This window comes from Mytilus californianus, unplaced genomic scaffold, assembly GCF_021869535.1.
Source record: "Mytilus californianus isolate M0D057914Y unplaced genomic scaffold, xbMytCali1.0.p SCAF_29, whole genome shotgun sequence".
In the NCBI taxonomy this organism is placed as follows: domain Eukaryota; kingdom Metazoa; phylum Mollusca; class Bivalvia; order Mytilida; family Mytilidae; genus Mytilus; species Mytilus californianus.
Window position 1 is genome coordinate 2,551,392 of NW_026262678.1, and position 17,729 is coordinate 2,569,120.

A 17,729-nucleotide genomic window follows, 5' to 3' on the forward strand; every position below is an offset into this window, starting at 1 on the left:
TCCTTTTCTTATACAAAAAAACTTTTTTCATTTTTTTTATGGTAAGTATTTCTAGATGTTGCAGTAATATGAACCCCAATATGTTGAAAACAAAACACTCATCAAGATATGTATCATTTGTTTTCCTTTTGGAATTCAATTGATCTTTTATAATTCTTCTTGAAAATATTCACTCTTACGTTCATTGAATTGATTTACTTTTGTTTGTCAATTACGTTTTTTTGTTGAATTTGGTTTTTTTAAATAAGAAAGGCAAGCAACACGAACATTCGAAAAAGGAACTTTTGTTAGTTTTTTAGTTACTATAATCGTCGCGAATATGTAAAACTTGGAATTTTCCTTATTAAACTTCATCAAGTTAATCAGAAAATCGCGAAATTAAATATCCGCGAAGTGGTCAAGAAAGGGTAAAACGCGAAATAAAGTATCCGCGAAAATAAGTTGGTTAACAGTAGTTTTCTCGTTTGAATTGTTTTACATTGTCATTTCAGGGCCTTTTATAGCTGACTATGCGGTATAGTTTTGCTCATTGTTGAAGGCCGTACGGTGACCTATAGTTGATAATTTCTGTGTCATTTGGTCTCTTGTGGGGAGTTGTCTCATTGGCAATCATACCACATCTTTTTTTATATTTGGTATAGTACATTCATGTTGTTCCATCTAAAATCGGGGCATTTTACATTGTGATTCCTACCGTGAGATCTCTTTTGATACGAAAACATAGAAAGCATTTCTAAACCAGAAGCTATTTACTGTGTTAAGTTAGAAATAGAACGGCAAACACATGACACTGCTGTAAATGATACATTTTTTTATTCAGTGAAATTAGCCGTTGGAAGAATAGTATAATCAAGTTTAATTTTGTATTTAGAAAACTTTGAGTTCTAATATGCACTATTTAAAGTTACAAATTATCAATTCTCCAAAAAAAATCTTAAAAGCAATACACTAAACGTTTTAAATTGCTACAGTTCGAATGATGAGATAAGCGTAAGAGCATGAATTGAAAAATAGAAATAAAAAAACCAAGCAAGTCCTTGACAAAGTCAAGATGACACTTGTGAAACGTGGAGGTATTTAGTCGATGATTTAAACGTCGTTCCTCCACAAAACTAAGATTTGCATGGTGTTAAAGTCCAACATCGAGACTTTATTCCACTGTGTTCATATCGAACCTAAAATAGAATAAGATGACAATTGTGAGATAAAATATTACGTTTGCAATCAAATTAATACAGGCATCATCAAACGAGGCAATATTGGTTAACTGTTGGTTTCTTAACGTTAAATTAGCAATATTCCATTCACATACAGACGGAGAATATGATTAAATCAATACAGATGATTTTCTCTGCAATGATCAGACATTATAAAGGCTGGAGTTTTATAAGACTACCGGATTGATTGATTGGTAATTGCTTCAATCCACATCAGCACATAAAGGCTTTATCGCGGCGAGAGCTATTTTAAATATTATAACAAAACGTGTTCCTTTTAAATATTAGACAAAAAGTCTTTCAATTTACTACAAACTAGAAATTACTTATTTGCAAATAGAATATTATCAATAAGATATCATCATAAAAACTAAAATAAATCTTTAACAAATACAACAAATTCATATTTTGGAATAAATTCCAATTTCTGTTAAAAATGGAACAATTATTTCAACAAGAACATTATCAACTGTCTCCAACCTTCGATTCATCGGTATAAACTGTTGATTGATTGATTGGTTGGTATTTGCTTAACGACGCCTTAGCGGGAAAACGCTATATCGCGAGATAGCTAATTCAAATATGTCAACAAATTAAATGATATTTCTAGAATCAGACAAAAGGTCCTTCAATATACTAAAACTTAAAGTCTAAATCAAAATGGTTTATTAACAAATAAAATTCAACGCTAAGATTGATTTACTCCTTTGGTATCAATAAGGATAGATACATTTATTAGACTTGCTATGTAAACACTGTAATGATTTTATTAAAAATGTATAACTGTTTTTTTCTGTTGTGTCGTAGTTCTCCTCTTATATTTGATGCGTTTCCCTCAGTTTTAGTTTGTAACCCGGATTTGTTTTTTCTCAATCGATTTATGAATTTCTAACAGCGGTATACTACTGTTGCCTTTATTTACAAGACAGGGATGTGGAAATATACCGAATCAAACATCATGTATAATAAAAGAAAATAGAAACTAACAAATTACAAATGAAGTATAAGAGAAACAATTATTGAATAAAACTTAAAACAAAGTTAGTACATTTTTAAAACTATTTCGAGGATTCAATTTTACAATTGCATTTTCCTTTTTCATTATTATATTAATACAACTTTGTGGTAAAATGCCATCTCATCTTTTCAGAAATCTGTTCTTTATTATAAAAACACGACGTAAGAAAAAGAAAATATCCTCAATAGTTTTTACGTTTAAACTGTTTCAAAAATATCAGCCGTCATTGCTTTTAATACATATAGTGCATAACATGTATAATGACATAACATGTCCTTTATTTATCGATCAATTATTGGTAAATGTCGATATCAAATTCAAGGCGTTTACAATTATTTTTCATTTACAATTAAATAAAACGTTTTGTTATCGCCCTATTTGTATTAGTTTATTGATTGGAGTCTGCTTTACGCCGCACGAGCACACAAAGTTTATATCGCGACCAGAGCTTATTCACATATTTTTACAATTTACAGTATAGATTAAAATCAGACAAAAGGTCCTTCAATAAACTAAAATTCAAGTCTAAAGTAAATTGTTTATTCACAAAAAAAAATTCAAACACTTACATAACGTGATAAAAATTAAATCATTTTAAATCTATACGACATCTTTATATTTTAAAATATGTTCCAACTTCTTTTAAGAATGAAACAATATTTGTAATTGGGACACTATTAAATAAATCATACATATTGTTGACAATGTTGACATTGAAATGCTTCCTACAAATATCAGCAAAGTCAATACAATTAATCATGTTTAATGGTATACTTGCAGTTGCAAAGTATACATTGTGGTTGTTCTACATTTTTAAGAAGATAGTCAAGTGTTATTTTAGTATGACCAATACCAATGAATACGGCATCTAGAAATAACACACTGATCTTTTCTGCACATAAAAGTATTAAAAGGTTTAGCTAGCTGGTTTAGATTTAATTTCAAAAGACTCGAAACCCATAGAAATATAAACGGTTGAAAAATTAGATTTTATTTCAGGGATTTGTCTCAGCTTGATTATATTTACGGATATCACATATCAAATTGGGTTTTGAAAATTCCCAAGGGGGACATTTACGATACTACAGGAGAAGTGGAGTTTGTTGTAATGAGACAATTGATATCGCTTCATGTCTCTTAAATAGTTGTTGCAAAGCGCATGACACTCAGTACTTACTTGAGTCTTTGACTTTATAATCCTAATGCTAATGGTCCGGGTATTATTTTTTTCAACACATCAAACATTCGAACCAGTATGTAATTGATATTTCTACCGGAGGGAAAAAAACATGGTGATCATATTAATATGCTTGTATAAATGTTTGAGGTGAACGCAGGACAAAACGACACAAATGTTATCTAAATCCTAGGCTTCAAGGTGATAATTAACCGTATACAATAGGTATTAATTAACCAAATAACAACTTTGATAGAAACAACAGATACTGCCTCTAAACAAAGAAATTAATACTTGTTGAGGTTGAAGTCAAATACAAATATAACAAATAGGACCATTTTATTTTTGGAAGTTTTTCATGCGAAAAACATTAAATGATTTTCACGACTTTGCAATAAGACCGAAATTGAGTTGAGGTAAAGTAGATCCGATTACCGAATACAAATCGTTGCTTTGTTGTTGTTTTATAATGTCCCAATTGAATGAGTACAGTTAACGTAAGGATTAATTTTAAATACTTACACCAGGTCTGCTAGTCTGTTATAGGACCCTGTGTTCTTTGCGTCCTGCAAGAATAAGTCTTATTTCACTTATCTATATATAACCATCTTTATTTCTTATTGCACAATTGTTATGAATGTTTATGCATATCAGAATTGGTTTTCTTAGGATTATTTCTCATCTTGTCATCCTGGGTCTATCATTGAGTATTTCTTTACGACATGTATTCTTTCTTTTCTTATTAGGCCGAATGGAGGCGTGGAGTGGATTTTACCGTTGTTATTTTGCTTTTGGTGGAAGCTGTCTGATCACACAGCCCCTTATTTGTAAAATCAGGACTTCTTGTGCAAAATAATCAATTAATTAATGCAGTATTTATGTTTTAAGAATACCATTTACCATGAACACATAAAAGTCATTATCAAATGAAAAATCAGACACGAAATTGTCATTTTCGGTACTCACTTTATGGGTATAATTGGATGAATTTACGACGTTAGTAATTGCCAGATGAACTGCATGAGATCTGAGTCCGGTTTAAACATATGTTAAAGTAGGAAGAATATGTTAATGTAGGAAGAATAATTTAGAAAAATAAAAAAGGAGAAATATTGGCTATAAAATTTAGGAATAGACTAACAGGGTGCTATATTACAATTTAGTGTTTATTTAGTTTGATAATTGGGCGTTATAGAAATAGAACATAATAAATCGACACTATAAAAACATGATGGCTGTGATAAAAAAATGTTGAAGGCCAATGTTACATCATCATGATCATTACAACAAATTAGAGTGCACTTTTGAAGCGATTGAAATAGATACAACAGATACGCATGCAATGATTAACGTTAATCCTTATATTCCACAAGACCACGAATCTATGTATTTCTAGTCACATGCAAAATCTGGGATGAGGAAAATATGTTCGCATAAAAATTGAAGTTTACCTTACTCAGCCAGGTTTGCCAAGCAAATAACTTGCGTATAAAATTCTCTTCTTTGAAGAGTTTTTATTTTAATCATAATTCAACAGACTGTTAAATGTTCATTATCTTTAGTGGCAGCTACTCAAACCTTCAAGTAAATTTTAAATAGATGCTGACCCTTTATTGTTTATATTTTTCCTGGTTGAATATTGCGATAACTTCGAAAATCTAAATTAGAGAAGGTTTCATAAAATATATAAAAAAATATTTTGCGTTTTTAGGAACAATAAAAACATTTTAGTTAAACAAAAAATATTAGCCGCGAGTTATGGTTTTAGTATTTTATTTAAAGCCATAAAAAATAGTTTTGCATGTTTCTTCTTTATTCGCCATAGACATTTCTGTGATGAACGATCGATGTCTTATTTGAAAATATATTTAAAAACTTAAAACATTAATAGTTTCTTGTTTTTTAGTCATTAGTTTTCTATGTTGTGTCTTGTGTACTATTATTTAGATATAAGAAGATGTGGTATGAGTGCCAATGAGACAACTCTCCATCCAAGTCAAAATTTATAAAAGTAAACCATTATAGGTCACAGTACGGTCTTCAACACGGAGCCTTGGCTGTTTTTTTTTTCTTTTTCAGTCATGCGTTTTCGTTTTTTTTTTTCGATCACGAGTTTGACTGTCCCTTTGGTATCTTTCGCCCCTATTTCACCTTGTTCTTTGATGCAAAAAGTCAGGTTACACAAACACAATCGTGATTTATGAAAATATAGAATAAAGACTTACCAGTAATATATGAAGTATACATATTTGTAAAAACAATAATCATTGTAACAGACTTGTTTATTTTTAATGCATAATAACGTCGATCGCATCCTTTTATAACATTCTATCGACTAAATTGAATCTTCTATATTTAACCTGGGAATTTTCATTCAGATAGATGATCAATAAAAATCAATGTTATGTAATTATTAACAAGCATGTGGGGTGTACATACAGAATGAATGCCATTAGCTATCGTCTAGTGACTATTTTGGTATCAATAAGGATCGTAAAGTATATTCAACATGCTAGGTAAACATTGTATTGCTTTGATTTAGGATTTACAACTGCTTTACAAGACAGGGATGTAGAAATTTGCATATCATGTATGATAAACGAGAATTATTGACATGTCATTTTAAAGGCATTTAAAATTGTGTTTTTTTTTATCAACAATTAAATATAAAGATACGTTTTGCTGTCGCCTTATGTGCTTTCGATTTAAAGGAATAAAATAACTTTAAAATATTATATTGTAATACTAATTACTTTGAGTACAATTATGCCTACAACCGCTGTTGGGAGTAAACATGTATACACAAAGGTTACTTAAATAATTTCTGTACGTTAAGAAAACTGAGACTGTAAAAGAGTTTGAAAAGTTTAAATTGTAAGATTGATTGATAAGTGTTTGCTTTACGCCGCATGAGCACAAAAAGGCTAAATCGCGGCGAGAGCTAATTCAAATATTTCTCAGTTTAAAGTATATCTTAAATCCAGTCTTAAGCATTTTTTTTATTAACAAATAAAAATCAATACTAATATTATAACGTGATAAAAATAAAAATTCTTTTAAATTTTTAAAACATTTTTATATTTAAGGAATGACTGTGATATTTTTTCTGTCTATGAGGAAATAACATAAAAAATGTGGTTCACACTGAATAACCCGCGTAGCGGGTTATTTTAAAGTGTGCACCACATTTTTTATGTTATTTTGAATAGACAGAAAAAATATTACAGTCATTTCTTATAATTTAATTCTAAATTCTATTTTTAACCGGAGTAAACCATGAAAAAACGTTGATGACGTCACGGTCACATGACAAAATTATGTCTATGAGCTGATAAACAAAACAACGTCAGCCAATCAGAAGACGCGTTACATCGAAAATTAAATTATTTTATAATATATTCCAACTTCTTTTTAGAATGAAACAATATTTGTAATTGAAACACTATTAAATAAATCATACATACTGTTGACATTGAAATGCTTCCTACGAATATATGCAAAGTCAATACAATTAATTATAACATGTTTAATAGTATACTTGCATTTGCAAGGTATACATTGTGGTTCGTCTTCATTTGAAGAAGATTCTCGTGTGTAATTCTAGTATGGCCAATACGACATCTAGAAATAACACTGATCTATTCTGCACAAGGTTTACCTAACTTAGGTTTAATTTCATGTAATTTAGTATCATCTTTTTTACTCAATATATTTAAAACATATTCTCTAAAAGTAAATCCAAAATCATATATCATCCTAAACAGTCGAGGCAAATAGGAAATACCATAATATTATGAAATTTCATAATTTTATTGATATATTGGATCAAAGTGGAGTTGTCTTTCTTAGACGCCTAGTGTCAAAATGGACATGGGAGATAACAACTTTTGTCTTAAACGACGTCGAAAGGAAGACAACTCATTATTATAAAAAGTTAACATTTAAAATATAAATTTGTATAACAATTTAGGAATTTATTAAATTGTGTTCGAACTATGGGTTTTATTATACACAAGGAGTAACTCTAGATAAATCAAACTTGACTAAAGATTATTTAAAATCTGGTGTAATGCACTAGAAAGAATCATTATATTTATTACTATTTAATCAGTCTCCGACATAGCAAATCATGCATGTGGAGGTCAATTGCGAATTTATTTACAGTTTATTTATTATGTAAACAAATTAAAGACCGTAAAATCATGCGAAATCACAGAAAAATATTTCTAAAAAAAACACTGTAAAATATGTTTAAAAATCTAACAACGGGAGATAAACAAACAATCGAAATCCTTACAAAAACTGATAACTATGACAATAATTATTGCGTTCTGTCAATAGCCTGTGTACAAATAAGCATAGACATTTATGCGATTGATGCGGATCTGACATTACAACATTAACAATCTACAAAGCTGAAAAGTAATTCTTTGCATCATAGCAAATTATTAATGTCCAAATGATGGACATTGGCTATCTGATAAAGAAAATAAATTTACTAAAAGCTTAAAAACAAACAGCAAAATGTCCATAATATGTTATATATACGTAGAATTCTGAGTTGAGGTGAATTAATTGTAACAAAGAATATTTATACCTTTAATCTTTTTTAATTGCACATGCTCATGGAGATAAAACACATTTGGCAAATAACCTATTGTTATTTGGAAAGAAACTACTCAGCATAAATTGATCGATGACAATTTGTTCACCATGGTTCCAGTTGAATGTCAAACTATTTGTACATTTAAATGCGTATTATGTTCATATTTCTACGTACATTTGTCAGATATTTCTATATGAAAGAAGTGATTGTATACAAATGCTTAAGTTAAAGCAAGATAAAACTGAAAAGTATTGATTCAAAACAGTTACATCAGTTAAAAACAGAGCATAAGTAAGGTCATAAAGTCTCCTCACGGCAATCCCACCTCAGGATATCACGTATTGATGACTTCTGACCACGCAAAATAGATTATCTTAGTCAAAGTGATATTTCAAGCTAATTAAAATTAAAAAAAAATCAGAACAAGATCTGAGATAATCAGTACTGTTATTGTAGGGGGTCGTTTTCTGTCGACTACGAGTAGAGCATGGCATCATTTGGATCAGATACTTTGGTAACGAGTATATTAAATTAAAATGATTTTCATATTTTGATTTCATTCATTAGAATTTAAGTTAGAGAATTTGATAATTCGCAGTCATTTAAGACAAAAATAAAAAAAAAACACAATATTAGAAAAGTGTTCCAACAAGAAGGAAAAAAAAAAGACGAATGCGTATGAACAAGGGACCCATATCTTACTCGTCCTTCATATGCATATTTGTGGTTCTGCAACACAATGGAGTAAACATTTGAAGGCGTTAAATACATTACTAAGTAACCTTTGCAGAAATAGTCACATGATATGAATCATATTACAATTTATAATGTGAAATGTAAATAATTTGGAATACAATTTTCTTCGGTTCACATCTGTGTTTGTTGGTAATCTTATCTAAGGGCACCTGCTGGGAGAGATGTACTTCCTGATAATTTAACAAAATATATAAATAACCAGTGACACAGTTCCAGGCTTACTGCTAGTGCAGTTTTATAGAATAGCATAATAATCTACATTGGAAAAGATTGAAAGAAATTAGATTTGAAGGTATACATGAATTGCATAACATGACTCGTAGGGTTTTATTTGAAATGTAAATACCGTGCATTTTTCAAAGTAATAATTTGTCCACACACAATGTTTATAAGTTTTTATACAGTTTGCAGATTCAGATTAAATAAAAAAAAAGTATCGCCACTAGAATAACATAAAATATTCAAATACACGTATAAAGCATAGCTATAGTGAATAAATTAATAATAATAATTGATCAATGAAATCATAGAATGATTTGAAGATAAAATATTAATTCGACTGCAGACCAACAAATCAAACAACACAATACAAAATAACGTAAAATAGAGTTTTAACACCATCCAATAAGAAGTTTCAATAGATTTAGAAAGATTAGATAAATGCTAATCTAAATATTTCCAGCTGAAAATTAAAAACATAATATAGTTACTACTCAGTATCTCGATCTGAAGTTGAATGCAAAAAAAAACAAACCATACGTGTCAAGTAAGACGTATCAAAACACTGTTCCTTAATACTAACTACATGTCTGAACTTATGCTGCGTTCACACGTAATTCGAATTCGATTCGCATTAACTAATTCGAATTAGTTTAATTCGCATTCGAAACGTTTAACGTCCAAACGTAAATTCTAATGCGAATTGCAATGCACGTCAAATTCGCTTCACTGTCCTAACGACGTTAACTTTTAATTCGTATTAACAAAAACGCATTTCTAATGCGAATTGGATAATGCGATTTAGCCAATTCGAATCAATTCGAATTAAAAAAGAAGAGTGTGTGAACGCGATTAGCGAATTCGATTCGCATTCGATTCGAATTCAATTCGAATTAAATGTACGTGTGAACGAGGCATTAATCTCATTTATAATCTTATTTATTAGTTAATGATGAATTTGTCAATGAAGGAAAACGTGTTCCTAATCATTTAACTATTTAACAAACTTTACCATCTCTCTCATGCCTATGTTCTTCTGGAATTTTTGTTAAACCTATTGACAATAAACAAACAAAGGCGCCATTTCCTTTAAACGTTTCTTAAGCTGCCTAAATTTAACTATTTTCCATCCATGTACTACATATGTGTTCATACACTTTGACCGTATATGTATAAAACTTATACAGTCATTCATGATTTGGTTGATACAGTTTATTTTGACTGATTTCGATTTACGATATGAAAATAAGAAGATATGGTTTGAAACAGATGCCAAAATGACGTAGAAGTTACAACTATAGGTTACCGTAAGGCCTTCAACAATGAGCAAAACCAATAGTGCATAATAAGTTACACGTTGCCCCGAAACGACAAATATAAAACAGTTCAAACGAGAAAACTAACGGCCTTAAGTTGGGGTCACACGTTCACGATTTTTAATGCCGTCCTTGACAGAACCATTCCCGATTACGTCAAACGTCTGATCAAGATTCTGTGAATCGGGGATGGAAATTGAAACTTTAATTAAAATTTGTAAAAACATATATTGAATCATAACAATCAGATATTGTTCAGAAAGCGTCCAAGTTCGGCCGTTTCCAGCCGAATTTGTCCCGATTATACGGTTTTAAATCAGTATTAATCCGATTTGTATCTCTCACATGGTAAAGAACGACATAATATGTCCCGACAGCATCCCGATTATACCGAATGTGATCCGACAGAGTTCAGAGAGTGACCAGACAGTGAACCGACGCTGACGGAAGATATATATCCGTGGGTATTATTGCCAAATTTCGTATTAATAACGGGACTGATCCGGAACGGTTTTGGCAAAGACTGTTCGCATTAGGCAAGATCTTATTGCAATCTGGACTCAATCGGCAAAAAACAGCAATGACACATTTCTCCAGATCATGTCCGTTCAACAGGACACAGTCCAGAAAACACAGAACATAATAACGATTGTTACGATTTCGATCCGATACAGCAGAAACTGTCACGACATAGTTACGATTGTAATCCGATTACAGATAATATCAGTTGAGTCTTCCTGAATGTTACGGAACTCACCTAACTGTCGGGTGTTTAGCTAACCTCTGCGGACATACATATTAATTCGTGACCTTCGCATGCTATTCATGTAATGTTTGCAATAATTCACTAATCCATCATTTCAATAAGCGGATCTGTGTTTAGTATATATAATTTAAAAGTATGTGATATGTCTTGTCTAGTCTTGTCTTGTCTTTCAGTTTAAGCTGGGGTCACACATTTACGATTTTTAATGCCGTCCTTAACAGGACCATTCCCGATTAAGATTTGTCAAAAGTCTGATCAAAATCCTCTGAATCGTGGATGGAAATTCTAAACTTAAATTAAAATTTGTAAAAAAAAATTATATTTAAACACGACAACAATCAGATATTATTCAGGAAGCGTCGATATTCAACCGTTTCCAAGCGAATTTGTCCCGACAATCCCGTTCTCAATCCGATTCTAATCCGATTTTTATCATTCGCATGGTAGAAAAGGACCGAATCTGTCCCGACAGCGTCCCGATTCTACCAAATGTAATCCGACAGAGATCAGACAGAATTTCGTATTAAGGGCATACGATACAATTACAGGGGAGGTAATGACATTGCTAACGTAAACTTTTATTTTCGCGACGTCAAACTGTGGCATTTCGGGAAAAGATGCAGTTTTCTGATTTAACTTGAAAACGAGTTCATTGACCCCTCTTTTAAAAATGGCATTTGGTTTAATTACGTATGAAGATTATTTGTATCAATTTTCATAAAAAAAGTCAACAATGCAATTTTTTTTAAATTGGATAAAAATACAGCAAGAAAAGACGTTTTTTTCTAATTTCATGAACAACTGTATCTGTCATAATTCAGCATCGGCCATAGTTCAAAAGAAACCCTTCAAAACAATACACGAATAAAAATGTTTGTACAATAGATACCCTATGAAAATAGAAAGATGCGAGAAAATATATATGTGATAAAAACAATGTTGATGTGCCAATGAAATCGTTACGTTCCAATCTTCATTTATTTTTCTACTTGATGTGTACGCTACAGCAATACTAGATTGATAGTTGGTGGTTTTACCTCCAGTGGCAAATATGTCATGCATGTACGAGAGACGAAATGCTGAATATGTTGTTTTTACAAAGTAGGAGCTGATCTGTATGAATGTTATGAATTAGAGACTGCCACTGAAGCACTAGGGTATGGATAGGGCAAAAGCACTAGGGTATGGATAGGGCAAAAACTCACCAGCATGTAAACCAACCCATCAATGGCCCTTACTCGTGCACCATCCGATTTAACGTACACGTTCCGATCGTACGTGGCTGCGTATCTATCCATCCCACACGGTTTTAATACCAGAACGTAAGACGTCCAGAAGACTTAGTTCAGAAAATAATGTAAACAAAATCGATTGCTATTCAGGAATAATTAACATTTAATTGGAAATTTAAGACAGTGTGCTGTTTCAAACACGAACTTAATTCCGATTAATTGAAAAATAAAATGCATCTCGAAAATTTAATCAAAGAAAAAGTAATTCACGACCACTGCTAATTTTGGACAGGCATAATACGAAATATAGCATTGTTAATCATATTCGAACGATCCATCCTCCCTCAACCAGTGACAGTCGTGTTGTTACAGTAATGTTACAGTAATGTAATAACACAATACTCTTTTCATGTTTTCAGTTTTAAAATAAATTATATTCTATAAGCTACTATACAGTATGGGTTCTCCTCAATTTTGAAGGCCGTGTTGTTGACTATAATTGCATACACTCACTTCAGATGTCTCATTTGCAATCATACCACAAATCCTTATTTTTAAATAACGAATGGCCTTGTTTCAAGCTAGTCGGAGGTTTCTTGAATACATGTAATGTTTAATAAAATGAGGGTAACTAATTAAGTCACTGACATTTTCATTTCGATAACATTTTCGTTTGGTCAAAAAATATAAATTGCAAAATCGTCCTACTTTTTGTTCACTTACGGTCAAAAAACACAGTTTTTAAGAACCTTGACAGTTATTTTGCGTCCAACTTATATCGGACATAGATAAATTAAATTTACAAAAGTACAAAACTTTATTTCGACGTTACAATTTGAAAATTGTGTGTATTTGTCAAGAGATGCAAAATGTCACCTTGCCTTTTTCAGATGATTTCATCTTCTGATAGTTACAGTTGTGTAGCTAGATGTCATCACAGGCAAATGTCTCTGCAATTGTTTACTTATATACCTTACTAAAATACATACGTATATAGGTTAAAATGGTTTAAACAAGTGCTTTAGATGTCCCGTGTTTCCTTTAGATTTCTTATATTCATTCAGTCAACTGGATTTTAGAAATATTTGTGTCTATTTTTGTTTTAATTTGACGAAATATTTAGGTTGCAGGAGAAATATAATGGCCAGCTTTGCATAAATACCCCCCCCCCCCCCCCCCCCCCAACCAAACCTCAACCCCAAAAAAGGAACGTTTAGTTCGTTTAGTTAACAAAAGAGACACACATTTATGTTCCTTAATGTATGATTGATTGTTGGTTGCTTAACGTCCAGTGGCAAATATTACATGCATATTTAGAACGACATATTTAGTTACATTTGTTAACAATTATATACAAATAATTATAAGGCTACAGCACCTGATGAGGATGAACCGCCTTGGTCGACAGTTTTGACCTAAATTGAGATCCGAAACACTTGAGTGGGAAAGACACTGACATATAGTCAATCAAAATATTATAGCAAAATAGAAAATTATATTTAATATCTATGACATATAATTAAAAACTTGGCGCGCTCTATGTAAAATGTTGCTTGGATTGGTAATGGACACGTCTTTTATTATAAAAATTAATATGAGATCAAAATCTATAAACGTGTTAAACAAAACTAAATCGATAATACTATTGATATTGTAATCAAGTGGAAATGCAAACAAATCATTGTAGTTTCTTATCTATTAACTGTATAGTTCATCTGATTTTTTTTCTCCTTTGTCATTCTTTTTTTCATTGGGTTATTGTCTTGTTAATGCATGCGCCATTGTCTTTTTATTTATAGGCTTAGTCGGTCGTTTATGACATTTTTTTTTGAAGATTTGCTGGAAACTAATGTAAAAAAAAATTAATAAAAAAAGCATTCGTAGTACATTTTTTAACACATGAAAAGTAAATGATCAGTCTTTCTGCCCATCCCCCACCCACCCAAAAGAATATCAAATGGTCGTCCCCTCACTGTGAGTGTTCCACTTTGAAAAGTATGATTTAACAATTACAAGGAAACACAAAATTAATTTTAAAGATAATATGTGTACAGCAGCTATGATATTGTTAAATTACACGAATGAATTTGTACCAAAACATTACAAAATATCTACTTTAAATTGATTAGTAAATAAAAAAATAAATCATTAGTTGTACTTCAAGTTGTTCTACTGAATTTGATATATATTTGTGGTTAGAAAAACCCCATGCATACGTTTACAATAGGTTTGACTTGATTAATTTGATGTAATCAAGATAAACTGCTGACTTTGATATTCTCACACTATATGTACTTGTGTTACTTTGAAGAACAAAAATTATATGTATTTTGCAGTCGCATTTAATTTATTAATTTTAAGAAATCACAATGAAAAATACAACGAATCATCTGCAAAAGTGATGTATTGATTATTGATACAATAAAAAAAAAGAAATTATACAAGAAGAATGATGCACACATATTTTGAATGATATAACCCCCACCCACCCCCTTTTTTTCTTTCTTTCTCTCTCTCTCTTGCGCTTAAAAAGATAAATTACATTTAAAAAGTTGAGTTTATGGCAGAAAACAGTTTTGAAAAGTATACTTATGTATATATATATATATATATAATTAACTTTAAAATACAATGTTTGAAACTATGATCGTTTGCAAACTGTTCATTTATTTCGTTACTTTTAAAATCACTCTAAGACATTAGCCCGGATTTACTAATATATTTCTACAATTTTATCTCAGCATGTTGTCAGTAATCTGTTATAGATAAATTATGTGGTCACACTTTCTCAATGGTTCACTAACTATAACCAGATGTTGACTTAGTAATCTAAATGTTCAACTGTCTTTATCATAAAAAGTTTTGTATAAATTAATATGTCTCTGTCATTCCTACTTGCGTCATTGTATTTTCAGATCTTTCTGAAAACAAATAAGAAAACTTTTATAAATTTTATTTTTATCATAAGAAAAAAACATAAAATTAAAAACCAATTGTTCATAGAACAATTGAAGGTCTTTCCACATCAATTTTCTAAATAATTGATAGGAAGCTACTTCTGGTTTACTCAAAGTTATTAATAGCGTCAAAGTATAGATTTCTTCATACTGATTCAATAAATAAATGGTTTTTATATACTTTTGCTTGAAATAAGGGAGATAATTGCTAACTTCCGGTTAAGAAAATGTCACTTCCGGTCTCATATGATAGCTTTATTCACACTGATTCCAAAAATATATAGTTTGTTTATACTTATGCCTGTAATAAGGAAGATAATATGCTACTTCCGGTTTATAAAATGTCACTTCCGGTCTCAAATGATAGGTTAACCTATGATCATTCAAAAAATATATAGTTTCTAGGTACTTTTCCATGAAATAAGTGCAAAAAATACTACTTCCGTTTCACTCGAGGTCACTTCCGGTTTACTTTTTTCAAGGTCATATGTTAACCAACAGTTTGCAAAAGACCCTATGGCTTTATCATGTACCAAGTTGGAGTAATAATCAATTAACCTTAAATTGAATCATTTCAGGGACAATAACTCCTATAAGATGTCATTGGATTGTTTCAGACCAAATGTATCATATCTTAATCACAATTAAGCAAACATTTTGCACTAGTTCTTTAATTTGTAATTTTAAAAGTGACAGAGGAGATCAAATAACAGGGAAAAGTAAGAATTTAGAATATGACCTTGACCTTTGACCTTGGCCTCAATTTCATTTAAATGAACCAAGGAACTCAAATCAATATACCTTAGGTCTTTATCACTTACCATTCATGCTATACATTCATATATCCCTTATGTCAAATACAGAAGGGGAAATAACTCTCATATGGAGTTTACGTATCGCTTCGGTCAAAATTGGACCAAACATCCTGAGGATATAACGAGCAATTTGGTAAAATACATTTGTCGCTTTCTTTTACGGTTACGGAGGAGATGCACGCACAAGGAAAACAGTGTTCGGGGAGATAACTCCTACAAAGAAAAGTATTCGGTTAAGCAGGGTCAATTTCAAAGGCGCATAAACTGTTCGATATCATATACGAAACATCTATGCGACATCTTGCGAAACAAATATTTATCGCAAGAACAAAATTTGGCGGAAGAACAAAAAAAAAAATAATCAGAAGAAAACCAATAGGTCTTTCCACAGAAAAGTGGAAAGACCTAATTAATAATAAAAATATGAATATTTTAATTAGTTTATTACGATATTATGGACATCTTCCCCTGCATTTATATGAAAGAATTTTGTTCCTCAACTTTAGTTTTTTATACGACCGCAAAAAAATTTTGTGGTCGCATATTGGTATGACGTTGGCGTCGTCGTCGTCTGGCGTCGTCGTCGTCGTCCGAAGACACATTGGTTTTCGCACTCTAACTTTAGTTTAAGTGAATGGATCTCTATGAAATTTTACAATAAGGTTTAATACCACAAAAGGAAGGTTGGGATTGATTTTGGGGGTTATGGTACCAACAGTTAAGGAATTAGGGGCCAAAAAGGGGCCAAAAATAAGCATGTTTGTAACTTCCAGACATAACTTGTGTGTTAGTGTATGGATCTCTCTGACATTGTACCACAAGGTTCCATATCACAAAGGGAATGCTTGGATTGATTTTGGGGGTAATTGCCTCAAAATTGTAGGAATTAGGGGCTAAAAAAGGGGCAAAAAACAAGCATTTTTCTAGTTTCATGACAATAATTTGTGTGTAAGTCTATGGATCTTTCTGAAATTGTACTACAAGGTTTCATATCACAAAGGGAAAGCTGGAATTGAGTTTGGGGGTAATTGCCCAAAACCTTTAGGAATTAGGGGCCAAAAAGGGGCCAAAAATAAGCATTTTTCTAGTTTCCAGACAATAACTTGTGTTCAAGTGTATGGATTTCTCTGAAATTGTACTGCAAAGTTCCATATCACAAAGGGAATGTTTGGATTGATTTTGGGGGTAATTGCCTCAAAATTTTAGGAATTTGGGGCCAAAAAAGGGGCAAAAAACAAGCATTTTTCTAGTTTCATGACAATAACTTGTGTGTAAGTCTATGGATCTTTCTGAAATTGTACTAAAAGGTTCCATATCACAAAGGAAAAGCTGGAATTGAGTTTGTGGTAATTGCCCAAAATGTTTAAGAATAAGGGGCCAAAAATAAGCATTTTTCTAGTTTCCAGACAATAACTTGTGTTCAAGTGTATGGATCTCTCTGAAATTATACTGCAAGGTACCATACCACAAAGGGAAGGCTGGGATTGATTTAGGGGTAATTGCCTCAAAATTTTAGGAATAAGGGGCAAAAAAGGGGCAAAAAACAAGCATTTTTCTAGTTTCAGGACAATAACTTGTGTGTAAGTGAATGGATCTTTATGAAATTGTACTACAAGGTTCCATACTACAAGTGGAAAGCTGGGTTTGAGT

General features: G+C 31.3%; 1 long non-coding RNA gene across 1 annotated transcript; it reads right to left on the minus strand.

The window, feature by feature from the left end:
• Positions 1-796: 796 nt before the first annotated feature.
• LOC127732840 (uncharacterized) lies at positions 797-5,757 on the minus strand. The gene is made up of 3 exons (XR_007996452.1): positions 5,638-5,757; positions 3,935-3,978; positions 797-1,175 (listed from the first exon to the last, which is right to left on the minus strand). It is a non-coding gene; the product is annotated as an uncharacterized LOC127732840 (long non-coding RNA).
• Between the last annotated feature and the right edge of the window lie 11,972 nt (positions 5,758-17,729).